The sequence below is a fragment of the Rhinolophus hipposideros genome (assembly GCF_964194185.1).
Source record: "Rhinolophus hipposideros genome assembly, chromosome: 7".
NCBI classification, from domain to species: Eukaryota; Metazoa; Chordata; class Mammalia; order Chiroptera; family Rhinolophidae; genus Rhinolophus; species Rhinolophus hipposideros.
This window is the reverse complement of record NC_138053.1, coordinates 47,151,784-47,167,432: the sequence shown is the minus strand read 5'-3', so window position 1 is coordinate 47,167,432 and position 15,649 is coordinate 47,151,784.

The following is a 15,649-nucleotide window of genomic DNA, read 5'->3' as shown; positions in this document are numbered from 1 at the left end:
TGGTTCAAATCTAAGGTCACAATCACTTACGCTTCAAGTTCCTCATCTGTAAAACTAGCTGCCTCATAAGCTTGATAAAAAAGATCAAGTAAGATAATTTGCAAAGTACTTAGTGTCAATTCTGACACATATTAGGACTCAATAAATGATAACATGTATTATTAATATTTGCCAAGAAACCAAGAAATCAGATGACATTTAATTATTATTATTACTATTATTTTGGTCATAAAGAAGCTTACTTTCTACCATTCCTTATACCGATTATTTGAAAGTTTCAACATTTCTGTTTTACATACACACACACACACACACACACACACACACACACCAAATACACATAACAGTTTTTGTAAGATTACAGTAAAAAAATAATTGATAATTTTACCTAAAGGTACAATGATGAGGGAATTATCTCCACGCAAACCCCATCAGCAGTGTTGGAACCATAGCAAGAACCTGCAGCATAATTACTACACATACAAGACCCTGCAATACTTATTCAATTACTGACTTCATTGACCTTTCAAATTCTTATTCAAGCATGGTGAAGAGAGTATAGTATGTTCGATCTCTGGTTGGGTAATTACAAATAATTAAACTTAATTAAAGCCTAATTATGCATAAGGAAAACCTAGCATTTCCTTGGGCCTTGAGATGTTTATTCATGTGGTCTCGTGACTAGCTGGGCTGGCTATACAGAGCAGTTCAAAACTTGTGAATTGATAAGAAGTCTGAAAAATCAGCAGATGCCATTAATTCTGAGATAGGTTAGTTAGCATGTCATTAGGTAGACAGGAAGGTCCCTGGTGGAATAAACAAAAAAGCAGCCATGTCCTGAAACTCCAGGTTCTGGAATGTCTCCTTCACTCCAGGACAAAGATATGAGAATGCGCCTTGAGGTTAATAAATTATCTCATGGATCCCTTTGACAAAGGAGCAGATCTGATAGATAGGGATGGGTTCATTAATCCCTTTAGGATCTGATAGATAAAGATGGGTTTTTAATCTTTTTAGGGTGGGCAAACAGGGCAAACATGATAGACAAATTCCATTAGAAGGCTCCAGCCCCCTTCCCCAAGCAGGCAAGGGAAGGTATAAAAGTAAGAACTTTTGCCTCAGTCACTGAGCAATACGTTTGGGACCCCGCCTCGTTCCGAGAGCTGTGACTCTTCACTCTTTACTTTTAATGAACTATCCTATTTTACAACTCCTCGCCTCTCCTTCGTCTGTGCTTCCATTCTTCGGTTTCATGAGACATGATCCCGGCACAAAGAAAATATCCTACATCAATTCAACACACATCCTTGAAAAAGTGAACTTTTGCGAGACTTAGCTTCCTCGCCTACCTAGCCTGAGGTGGGACCAGTACTTTCTATGATTTCTTCCAAACTTTAAAGTCTGTGCTTATATTATCATCTGCTCCACCGTTTTTCCAATCCCACCATAATTTAAGGAAACACATCCCCTCATTAGCAGTGGCAGAGATCCTCAAATAGAATGACAGAAGCTGCCTACTGGAGAGTATCAGAATTGCCAGTGGGATGGGAAAAGGGAATTTGTACATTGAAGAAATCCCTTCACCCCAAGGTAATCCTTCAATGCCCTACAAGTGGGTTCTACTTACTTCTTCTCCACTGATTGAACTACTCCAACCATCCAAATATTAAATTTTAAAACATTTTATTTAGAAAACCTCTAATTTAAGGGTCATCACAGGGTGGCTGTCAGATCATTAACAGTCTGTATATGTTTCCTATATAGTCAAAAAGTGTTCTTAAAATTTTGAATTAGTTGTGAAAACTTACAATTAAAGAGAAATCACAAAAATCTGAATTTCTGGTTTCCTTTGAAAGTACACTACAATGTCCACAGCCCTACCACTCCCCACAATCTCTTTAACATTTATCACTTTGCATTGCTCTTTTTTTCCTTCTACTAGAGAAGCATTTCTCTGTATCTTAGCTCTATCAAAGGTAGGACAACTAAAGATAGACCAGGTTTCTACATCCATCCTTTTTCACTCATTTATCATCAGTGTGTTATCTTCTTTGACCTACTACAACCCTCAATTTCTTTACCATGGACTGGTCTGTTCAACATAAAATTTTTCTTTCAGATTTGTCCCTATGAGAAGTATCTATTTGATCATTTTTTTACTCTTATTCGTACACTCTCAAGTTGATTGCCAGATTTTCCTTTCCTCTGAACCTCATTTACTTTAACATGTTATAATATATGTACAGAAAAGTGTACATATCATATGTATGTAATAGGAAAAAAATCACAATAGAACCAAGTACTATACAGTAAATATAAAAAAACATAAGCAGGAATTTCATGTAGAAGACAATATGTTTCTGAAAGATTAAAAAATGTAAGTATAATGAATGATATGCTATATTCATGAATAAGAAGGTGCAATAATACAAAAATATTATTTATCTCAAAATTAATATATAGTCAATAAAGTCACAAAAAATCAATTTTTTCATGAACTTAATAATGTAATTCTAAAATTTATATATAATTTCAAAAGAATCGAGTCTGCTCTAGAGAATTTTCAAAAAGAAAAGGATAGAAGGACTTGTCCTAAAAATTTCAGGACTTTTTAGCTATAGAAGTAAAGATGATAAAGTATCAAAACAAGAGTGAAGAGACAATATATTAATTGACACATTATTGTATGTATTATGTATAAATTGCAGCCCTAGTGTCTAAATTGTAGTCTCTATCATTTCCTACTAAAATGAACCAGGACTCATTACAGAAATAGTTGATTCCAGATCTGAGATAATACATTTATAAGATGGTCCCCCAAAGCAAGGGAGCTCTAAATACTACTAAGTTCATGGCAAAAGGACTTAAAAGCCACTTTGAAGAGGACCCCACAGGCCAAGGATAATCTAAGTAACAATAAGAATAATAAAAATTAGGTAAATATTTATACACCTTTGAGATCACAATGACACTGTACAACAATCACCACTATAACAAACCTCATTTATCATTTGTCTGGTACCCAGCCCTGGGTGAGTAGGGTAGAGAAATTTTGAGTCTTGAAATGTAAGAACCAGATAGAGAAGGTGGATCTGAGTATAGGCTCTGGATTGGCTAGTGTACATATGAAAATACTTTGCTCACTCTAACAATTAGCTAACACTGGGAGCCGCAGTCTCTCCCTAGTCAGCGAGGCCACAAATACCAGAGCTTCAGGAATATAGAAAATGGGGAAACAGGGGGTCTAACCAAGGGGGTGGAGCCAGCCCCTAAGGGAGATTAAAAAATTCCTGCTCTGAACTTCCTCAGGACAACACAGTCTCTGAGTTCCCTGCACTGCCCTTTCCAGTGTGTACTTTGACTTCAGTAAACACCCTGTGTTTTCCCGCTTCTGTCTCGCTCTTGAATATTTTCCTTCATGAAGACAAGAGCCTGGTCACCACTGCTCTGAGTTGAGTCTGCCTCAGGATATCACTGAGAGCCTTTGGTGACATCTGGAGCAACCTGAAGACAGGAGCTTGCTGTCAAGGAGACAGGACAATATACACAACACAAGAGTCACCTTTGGAGCACAAGCAGAGGAGAAGAACGAAGTAGTGCAAGTCAAATATAAAGGACACATACTACATAAGATAACCCAGAAAGAACTGAGAACTCTAGGGGATCTACCTAATACATCAAAGCAAACACAGAGAGTCAGACAGAATGGGGAAACAAAGAAACATGTCCCAAATAAAAGAACAGAAGAAACATCCAGAAGTGGAACCAAGTGAAACAGCGGTAACCAACATATCAGAGACAGAGTTCAGAACACTGATGATAAGAATGTTTAAGGAGCTTAGAGATGACATAAAGAAGGATGTAGAAATCATAACGAACAAACAATTAGAACTAAAGAACACAATTACCGAAATAAGGAACTCACTTGAAGGAATTACAAGCAGGTTAGATGAAGCAGAGGATCGAATCAGCGACTTAGAAGACAAGTTAGCAGAGATCACCCAAACAGAACAACAGAAAGAAAAAAGAATAAAAAACAATGAAGATGGTTTAAGAGACCTCTGGGATAACATCAAGCGCAACAACATGTACATCATAGGAATACCAGAAGGTGAAGAGAGGAAGCAAGGGATTGAGAACATATTTGAAGTAATAATGTCCGAAAACTTCCCTAACCTGATGAAGGAAACCAACATACAACCCCAGGAAGTACAGAGAACCCAAACAGGTCCACACCAAGACACATTATAGTTAAAATGGCAAAGCTTAAAGACAAACAGAGAATCCTAAAAGAAGCAAGAGAAAGACAGAGGGTTACATACAAGGGAACACCCATAAGACTATCAAATGACTTTTCTACAGAAACATTGAAGGCCAGAAGGGAGTGGCAGGAGATACTCAAAGTGATGGAAAACAAAGGCCTAAAACCTAGATTGCTTTATCCAGCAAGGCTATCATTTAAAGTTGATGGAGCGATAAAGAGCTTCCCAGAAAAGAATAAGCTAAAGGAATTTATTACCACCAAGCCAGCATTGCAAGAAATACTAAAAGGACTTCTGTAAATAAAAGAAAGATGAAAAAAACCTAACTACAAATTTAAAAATGGCAATAACTATGTACATATCAATAATCACTTTAAATGTAAACGGATTAAATGCTCCAATCAAGAGACATAGGGTGGCTGAATGGATAAGGAAGCAAGACCCTTGTATATGCTGTATACAAGAGACTCATCTCAGATCAAAAAACACACACAGGCTGAAAGTGAAGGGTTGGAGTAAGATATTTCATGCAAATGGAAATGAGAAAAAAGCTGGAGTTGCAATACTTATATCTGACAAAATGGACTTTAAAATGAAGAACATATTAAAAGACAAAGATGGGCACTATATAATAATAAAGGGATCGATCTAACAAGAGGACATAACCCTAGTAAACATCTATGCACCCAACATAGGAGCACCTAAATATATAAAACAGATACTGACTGACATAAAAACAGAGATCAACAGTAACACTATCATAGTAGGGGACTTCAACACACCTCTGACAACAGGGGACAGGTCTTCCCGACAGAAAATCAATATGGAAAAAACAGCCTTAAATGATACATTGGACCACTTGGATTTTTAAAATTTTTTTTTATTGGGGTGACAATTGTTAGTGAAATTACACAGATTTCAGGTGTACAATTCTGTATTACATCATCTATAAATCCCATTGTGTGTTCACGACCCAGAGTCAGTTCTCCTTCCATCACCATATATTTGATCCCCCTTACCCTCGGATTTAATCGATATTTTCAGAGCATTTCATCCCAAAGCTGCAAAATACACGTTTTTCTCAAGCGCACATAGAACATTGTCCAAGATAGATCACGTTAGGCCACAAAACAAGTCTTGATAAATTTAAGAAAATTGAAGTCATACCAATTGTCTTCTCTGACCACAGTGCTATGAAATTAGAAATGAACTACAGAAAAAAAAAAAAAAAACTGGAAGACACACCAATTCATGGAGGCTGAATATCTTATTACTAAATAATGAATAGGTCAAGCAGGATATCAAGGAAGAAATCAACAGATATCTCGAGACAAACAAAAATGAAAACACGATGACCCAAAATCTATGGGATGCCGGGAAAGCAGTCCTAAGAGGGAAATTCATAGCATTACAGGCCTACCTAAAGAAACAAGAAACATCACTAATCAACAGTTTATCTTCACACTTAAGGGATCTGGAAAAAGAACAGCAAAATAAACCCAAAGGGAGCATAAGGAAGGAGATAATAAAGATCAGAGCAGAAATAAATGAAATAGAAACCAGAAAAACAATACAAAAGATCAATGAATCCAAGAGTTGGTTCTTAGAGAAGATAAACAAAATTGACAAACCTTTAGCTAGACTCATTAAAAAAAAGAGAGAGAGGACCCAAATTAATAAAATCAGAAATGAAAGAGGAGAAGTGACAACAGACACCGCAGAAATACAAAAAATTTTTTTTTCTTTTCCATATCTTTGGTGATATTCTCTTTATTGTTCCTTTTTTTTTAATTTTTTTTTATTAAATTTATTGGGGTGACAATTGTTAGTAAATTTACATAGATTTCAGGAGTGGAGGTTTCTCAAGAAATTACGAATAGAATTACCATATGACCCAGCAATCGCTCTCCTGGGTATCTACCCAAAAAATCTGAAAGCATTTCTCCAACGTGTACTCCAATGTTCATTGCAGCTTTGTTTACGGTGGCCAAGACATGGAAACAACCAAAATGTCCTTCAACAGACGAATGGATAAAGAAGTTGTGGTATATATACACAATGGAATACTATTCAGCGTTAAGGAAAGATGATATAGGAGCATTTGTGACAACATGGATGGATCTTGAGAGTATAATGCTAAGTGAAATAAGTCAGACAGACAAAGCAGAGAACCCTATGATTTCACTGATATGTGGTATATAAACCAAAAAGAACAAGACAAACAAATGAGAAAGAAAAACTCATAGACACAGACAATAATTTAGTGGTTACCAGAGGGTAAGGGGGTGGGGGGTGGGTGATGAGGGTAAAGGGGATCAAATATATGGTGATGGAAAGAGAACTGACTCTGGGTGGTAAACACACAATGTTTATAGACGATGTAAAAAATTTTAAGAAATTACTATGAGCAACTATATGCCAACGAATTTGACAATCTGGAAAAAATGGACAATTTTTTAGAGGCATACAACCTTCCAAGACTAACTCAAGAAGAAACAGAAAACCTGAATAGACTGATTACCACCAAGGAAATTGAATCAGTAATCAACAATCTCCCAACAAACAAAAGCCCTGGACCAGATGGCTTTACAGGCGAATTTTACAAAATGTTCAAAAAAGAATTATCACCTATTCTCCTGAAGCTCTTCCAAAAAATCCAGAAGGAAGGAAGACTCCCAAAACTTTTTACGTGGCCACTATCACCCTGAGCCCCAAATCAGACAAAGACAACACAAAAAAAGATAATTACAGACCGATATCTCTAATGAACATAGATGCAAAAATCCTCAACAAAATATTAGCAAACAGAATTTAGCAATACATTACAGACTCCATGATCAAGTGGGATTCATCCCTGGTATGCAAGGTGGTTCAACATCCGCAAATCAATTAATGTGATACACCACATTAACAAAATGAAAAATAAAAATCACATGATCATATCAATAGATGCAGAAAAAGCATTTGATAAAATCCAGCAGCATTTATGATAAAAACCCTTAAGAAAGTGGGAATAGAGGGATCATATCTCAACATAATAAAGGCCATATATGATAAACCCACAGCTAACATTACACTCAATGGGGAAAAGCTAAAACCATTCCCCCTAAGATCAGGAACAAGGCAAGGTTGTCCACTATCTCCACTTCTATTCTACATAGTGCTGGAAGTTCTAGCCACAGCAATCAGACAAGAAAAAGAAACAAAAGGCATCCAAATTGGTAAGGAGGAAGTAAAATTATCACTATATGCAGATGATATGATACTATATATAGAGAACCCTAAAGACTCCACCAAGAAACTATTAGAGCTGATAGATGAATTTAGTAAAGTAGCAGGATACAAAATTAATATTCAGAAATCAGTTGCATTTGTATATACCAATAATAAAACATCAGAAGGAGAAATTAAAAAAGCAATCCCATTTATAATTGCTCCAAAGATTATAAAATACCTGGGAATAAATTTAACCAAAGAAGTAAAAGATCTGTACTCAGAAAATTATAAGACACTGAAGAAAGAAATGAAAGAAGATATAAATAGATGGAAACACATACCATGTTCATGGATAGGAAGAATTAATATAGTTAAAATGTCCATACTGCCTAAGGCAATATACATATTCAACGCAATTCTTATCAAACTACCAACGACGTTTTTCACAGAAATAGAACATATAATTCTAAAAGTTATATGGGACCATAAAAGACCCCGGATAGCCTCAGCAATCTTGAGAAATAAGACCAAAGTGGGAGGTATAACAATACCTGACATCAAATTACACTACAAGGCTACAATAATCAAAACAGCATGGCACTGGCATAAAAACAGACACATAGACCAATGGAACAGAATAGAGAGTCCAGAAATAAATCCATGCCTATATGGCCATTTAATCTACGACAGTGGAAAGAAGAATGTACGATGGGGTAAAGACAGTCTGTTCAATAAATGGTGCTGGGAAACCTGGACAGACACATGCAAAAAAATGAAGCTGGACCACCTCCTTACACCATATACAAAAATAAATTCAAAATGGCTTAGAGACTTAAATGTAAGAACTGAAACCATAAAATACATAGAAGAATATAGGAAGAAACTTCACAGACATTACCCGGAGTAAGATTTTTACTGATATATCCCCTCGCATGAGGGAAGTAAGAGAAAAAAATAAACATGTGGGATTACATCAAACTAAAAAGTTTTTTCACAGCAAAGGAAACCATGAATAAAACAAAAAAGGATCCTACTGAATGGGAAGAGATATTTGCCAGTGATATATCTGATAAGGGGTTAATATTACAAATCTATAATAAACTCACTCAACTCAACTCCAACAAAACAAACAATCCAATTAAAAAATGGGCAAAGGACATGAGGAAACATTTTTCTAAAAAGGACATACAGATGGCAAACAGACATATGAAAAAATGCTCAACCTCACTAACCATCAGAGAAATGCAAATAAAAACCACAATGAGATACCACCTTACTCTAGTCAAAATGGCTATCATCAATAAATAAACAAACAACAAGTGCTGGCATGGATGTGGAGAAAAGGGAACGCTTGTGCACTGTTGGTAGGATTGTGGATTGGTGTAGCCACTATGGAAAACAGTGTGGAGGTATCTCAAAAATATGAAAATGGAACTACCTTATGATCCAGTAATTCTACTCCTAGGTATCTATCCGGAGAAATCCAAAACTCCAATTCAAAAATCTTTATGCACTCCTATGTTTATTGCAGCACTATACACAATAGCCAAGACATGGAAACAACAGAAATGCCCATCAGTAGATGACTGGATTAAGAAGCTGTGGTACATTTATACAATGGAGTATTACGTAGCCATAAAGAAAAAAGAAATCTTACCATTTGCAACAACATGGATGGCCCTAGAGAACATTATGTTAAGTGAAATAAGTCAGACAGAGAAAGATAAATACTATAGGTCTTACTTATATGCGGAATCTAAAGAAGAGAATAAGTGAATGAACTAATCATAAACAGTTTTGGAGACAAAGAGGAAAAACTGAGGGTTGCTAGATGGGCGGGGGTGTGGGATAAGGGGGAAGGTGAGGGGATTAGAAAACAGTCAGTAACCACAAGATGGCCACGGGGTTTTGAAAATTAATTTGGGGAACGTAATCAATAATGTTGTAAAGATTTTGTAGGGTATCCGATGGACATGTGTTCCATTGGGGAGACCACCTCAGGGATGATGTAGATGCCTGATCACTGCACTGTACACCTGAAGCTGAACAATAATGAATGCCAACTATAATTTTCTATATATAATGTGATGGCTCGGTGCGATGTGGGAGGGATAGTGGAAGGGGGGATGGGGGAGGAGGGGGTTCACAGTGTGAGGGATATAAATGATGAACGTCTAAGTATTACCTTGTTTTGTGCACCTGAAACTAATAATAAAAAAATAAAAAATAAAAAAAATAAAATAAAAATAAAGTAAGTCTTAAAGTCAAAAAGAAATGAAAATTAAACTGAATAGTATTTATGAATACAGAATGATACAATTTATAAAATATGTGTGGTTACGAACAGTAGTTACCTCTGGGAAAGAAGGGAAAGGTATAGGGCTCTAGGAGAAACTTTCAGAAGACAAATATATAAATAATACTTCATCTCTGTAACAAAAATAAAACTGAAGCAAATAAAGGTGACCCTTGAACAATACATTGGCTAGGGGCGCCCACCCCTGTGCAGTGGAAAAATCCACCTGTAACTTTTGACTCTACAGTTGGCACTTCTTCATATGCGTGGATTCAACCAACCGCGGATGGAAAACAGTATTTTCGATCCGCAGATTGGGAATCTGCAGTTGAAAATACAAAAATAAATTTCCATCCATGGTAGGTTGAACCTGCAGGTGCAAAAACCCTTGGATACGATGGGTCGAAGGGCTGACTGTATTTACTGAAAAAAATTGACATATAAGTGGACATGTACAGTGCAAAACGGTGTTGTTCACATCAGCTATATAGCAAATCTGCATAGTGGCTACTTTGTGTTTTGCTATATTTTTGTCCTAGTTGTCAGCATGTTTAACATAGTTCCTCATTCTCAAAAATGGTGATGTTTACTACACCAATAATGAAAGAATGGAATGCTGCAGCTGTTTCAAAGTTACCTATAAATTTATTAGTAATTTTAATGAATATTATTAATAAATGAATAATTTAAGCCAATGTAAACACAATAATCAGTCAAGGGGATTGAGAGTTTGAAATTCCCTGGTGTTAAATGAGTGTTATGACACCCAATTGACCTCTTAGCAAAGGCTTAGCTTTAACTTCTGTTAAAAGGGAAATATATATATTCCCTATATAATATATATATATATATTATTATTATTATTATACTAGTTTCTATTCTTAGTGCACACAATGAAGATTAGCTGTTTGTTCCTCCTTTTGAAAATCATAGTTTCCACTTGTAATGTAAAACTTTTTTTGGTGTTAGCTTGATTTTATAGGGCAACTGCATTATTAGATGCCTCGGCTATACAAATGCTCACTTGTGATACATTTTAAAAAGCTCAAATGAGACATTTGCTTCTTGTTTTACATTACGTTTGGAATTAGGCTATAGAAAACAGATACTTCAGTGATGACTATATCCAGATCCTGAAGGAATGAGGAGCTGCAGAACAATCCATTCCTTGTTGGTTACAATGGTTTCTTTCCAAATGAAAAAGATATTTTAAATGCTGAGGGTATTTTTTTTTTGTTTTTTGTTTTGTTTTGTTTTGTTTTGTTTTTACTTTCCCTCCCTTTCAAACTTATTTTCTGTCTTTCTTTTTTTCTGTCCTAAGAAGAGTGGCCTATGACATCTCTTCAATTATGAGAAAGTTTCTTTTAATACTGTAGTCATATTTTAACGTCAGCAGTCGCCACTTGTCGTGCTCATTCTCACAGAGAGAACGTGTGAAATGTGCGCATGACTCCACAAAGATGCCTTCTGGTGCATAGCCAATGCTTGTCATCAGTATCTTTGGGGTGCAGCAGTAACAAGTAGTGGTAAATAGAGACAGAAGGAGCCTCTGAGCACTGCAAACACTCAGCCTCTGAGGGGGCTTTTATTTGTATCTTGTTAAGGAAGCAATAGAAACACACGTGGTAGAATGTCTGAAAGAAAGTTGAGTCAAATATTTCTAGAATCCCTGCTGCGTCATTTCAGGCTATTAAAAAAAGAAAGGCTCTCTACTCAGGTGAGTGATGAGATGGCACAATCACCCAAGAGTGATGGGCTTGGAGTAGACATCACTTTTACAGTGTTGGAAAACTTACGTGGTGTTTGGAAGTAAGTAGGGGGTCTAGGTGTGTGTGTGTGTGTGTGTGTGTGTGTGTGTGTGTGTGTGTGTGTGTGTTACATACTGAAGATATTAGCCTGGTACTCTCCTGTTCAGACAATGATGCAAAACAAAAACAAAATAGAAAAACATTCAGGTTTGGAATGGAACATCAGATTGTATCCTTCCTGTTCCTAAGCTGTAACACACCAGAAAAATGGCCTCAATTATGGAGGGGGGGGGGGTTGTGGGGAGGGCAGTGTGTGCACGACTGCAGCTGTGCTTAAACCAAAGCAAAGACAATCTTTTTGCACCATCCTCTGTTGGCCTTTCATCAGATTTCCTTTCTATAAAGGGACTGGAATGGAATAGATTCATGAACTCTTTAATATCTTTTTGCTAATCTATATTTTTGCCTTCCATTTTATCTTTGTTGTTCTGTTCTCATTCCTTTTCTAATTTTCTTTCTCCTGCTTCTAGGTTGACATTTATAACAACCCTTTCATCTGGTTTCTACCCCAAACCACATGTTTGCATATTTGTTCTTCTGACTTCTGGTTACTGCAATTGTCATAGTTCTTTGCTGGCTGTTTTCTCATCTTGTAACAACTTCATCATAGCTTGGATGTCTTTAAGAAAATAAAACAACATAAACTCACTCTCGCACTAAGCCACAATATCTGAAATAAATCCAAAGTTCCTAATTTTTTCATGAAATCCAGAGAGCAATGGGCCCCTAAATAATTACAGGATTTTCTCCAAAAACAACACACAAAAAGCATTTTTACCAACGTGAACATAAAATGCCTATTTTCCCCTGAGACTAAAAAATATGTGAATAATTAATTCCTGCAAACAAAATTCTCATCCCATGCTTGCAATTAATTTTGACTGAAATCTTAGATTTATTCCTCAGTTTTTCTTGAGTCTACAGAGTCTACATTCTAGTCCTAAGGGGTGACAGTTTGTAACAGTTCTTGGACTAATAAGATAAATCATTGCATATATTCAGCTCCTCTTTGTCTCTATGAACTTCCATTGGTCTAATATTTTGTCCACAGTTCATCAAGGTAATTAATGAGCAGCCTGACATTTTATTTCACAGAGCCACCAATTACATCTCTGAATTCTTCCAGTTGTCTCTCCATGGAAGGGTGAATACATGGGGTTGTTTTTGGGGCTGGCTGGAGGAACATAGTTTTTGCATTTTCAGGAGTTTAATCCAATCCTGATAACTGTCCCAAGTCATTTTTTCTTTCGCAAAATGTGTTTATAGAAGTTTTTTAATATATTTGTTCAAGCTCTACTATATATGTAAAGTTATGGTGTATTTAGCATCCAATTTTTGTTTCTAAAGAACTTACCAGAAAGCTGACCAAGACTGGAACCACATCTTTCTCATGATTATACCTCAATTGTCAGCACAGGGTTCATCTAATTTAACAACACTATGTAACACTTTACAAACATTAACTCATTTAATCTCCACTATAACCCTGTAAAATAAGTTTGACTTTTATCCCTATTATAAGGATGAGGAAAATAAGGCACAGAGATAATCAGTGACTTTGCTCAAGGTCACCAGACAACAAGTATAGAGCCAGGCTCGAAGTCTCCACTGTTGCTCTGCTAGTTTATATAAACTAAGCTACACTGCTTCTGGTGCTTCTATATATTCAATACACGTCTGCACACAGAAAAACAAGCAAAAGAGAAAGAAAAAGAGAAAAGGGAAGGTGATAAGGAAGCAATTTAAAAAATACATGAACCTAAAAATACCATTAATGATTCAGAGATAAAATTTGGATTTGAATTTTCTTAATACTATTATTATGTAGCACCATCTGAAATAAACTTTTATTATCTTTTAATATAGTTTTATAACTAGTAAATATAGGTAATAGTTACTTGAATTTTAAAGTGTAGTACCATAATGAACGCCTACGAATCTACCACTCAGTGAAAAACGAGAATGTGAGTCTACCTGTGTGTTACTGAACTATCTTATCTTCCTATCACCTCCTAGGGAGAACAAGTAACAGCTACACTGAGTTTAGTGCTCATCATTCCCTTTCTTTCTTCATATAATTTTATCACATACTGAGAGTTCCAAAAAAATGTATACAAGTGGCACTTTAGTCAACATTGCTCAAGCAGTAGTTCGCCACATTCAGAAGGGTTTGGACGCTGACGGTAACCACTTTGAGCACCTCTTGTAATTGCAGAAGTCAAACGTGAGTTGTATTCATCTTTTGTTATCGGTATATATTGAGTATTACAGTTTTAATACAACATTTTCTTTTCTTAAAATGTGTATGCACTTTTTTGGCACCCTCTGTAAGTAAGTAGCCTAAACAATAATAAGTCATTTAGTTTTGCTTGTTTTGGAGTTTTATCAAAATAGCATGATACTATTTTGTCATTTGCTTTTTTCACTCCACATTATACTTCTAAGACTCATCTGTGTTGAATAAGCTCTTTTTGATAAAATGTCTTCCAGGTTTAAAGCACTTTTATGTAAGTTACCTCATTTGAGTCACATAAAAATGTATTGGAAATAGGTAAATTGGTCTAATTTTTCCTATTCCTTTTACAACAGTGGTATCAAAGACTATGCTAGCAGCCACTAACAAATCCAGAGTTTTAGCCAGGCTACCATATGCAACAAGACCCACAGGTCAATATAGGTGCTAAGACTTAACACAAACAGTGACACTATAAACTTTCCATATCAGTGAATATGTTTGAATACTTGTAAATGTGAATTTACTTTTCATGTGGTATGGGTGTTCCCACATTATATTGAGAGGAAAAAAGTAAAGTAAAAATGAGTCAATATATTTTCCTTCGGGCTTGGAAATTCATCTTATTTCCATATGTGTGGCACATAAATAAAGCTTTGTATTCATTCCAAATATTACTGTCATGTCTATTTCACCATATCCTGTAGGATATGGTAAATAATATCATATGTAAACCCCCCACCCCCCCAAGTATATCTGAGGGAAGATTCTGTCTTTTATTACCTTTCAAATATCTTTTTCAGACATTCTTTCAGCTGCCTGGCAAGCACGTGAGGCAGGAAGAGACCCGATGTTTCTGTGGTTGTCATGGGTTTTTGTGTTACTTATTACTCAGTAATGTGCTAATATCTACCTTACAAAATAGCACCAGTTAGCAAGGGGATTAGAATTCTGCTTCCTACAGTAAATGTTCGAAATGAATATGCCTACGGCTCATAATTCCTGTGAGAATATTAGGAACACAAAAAGCTTCTGTTGACTAAACTGAAAGTGCTAAATCCTCTAGTGGGTTCCTCCATGACATTGGACTGACTGATAGCTTTTTGTCTAACATGGTATATTTAATGCAACATGATGCTTTCCTCATGACTTTTTACTGACGATATGCCTGAGTAGGGGATTCATTAATGAACTGGAAAACTAACAGGGCAATTCAGAGCACCCTCCCTGACTGTTGGGAAAAGGATGAGAGTTGTATTTTCCACATAAACTTTTCAAGTTTATTCTTATTTGTGGATCGATTGACTAATTTAACTGCCTAACCACAAAAAGATTAGTCATTACCATTCAAGTAATAAAATATATGTATAGCATCAGTGTGTTCTATAAAAAATAGTGAGAATTGGCTTGTGCTCAGTGGACTAAAGCATTTACCATCCTAAAGACAAGAACAAGTTGTCCAAATCCCTTAAGTAGCCAAAAGAACTACTCCCCTTTATATGTTTATATGACTTAAGAAAAAAATACAGAGCTAAATTTGTTTCTTTTTGCCTCATTAGCCTTCAGTGCAGTAAAGAAGTTGAGAACACATGATGCAGTCAGTCAGACTTAGGGTCAAGTCTCATCTTTGCTACCTGCTAAATTTAGAGCTTAAAAAAGTTATGTAACCTCTTTGAACTTCAGTTTCCAACATCATAAAATGGGGGTTTTATGGGCTTTATTTCATAGGGTTACTATGAATATTAAATGAAGTAAAGCAAATAGATCTGACAGTACCCGACAGGTAGCAAGAGCTCCCTACAGTAGAGTAATCCCATTGGGTGAACAGATTATC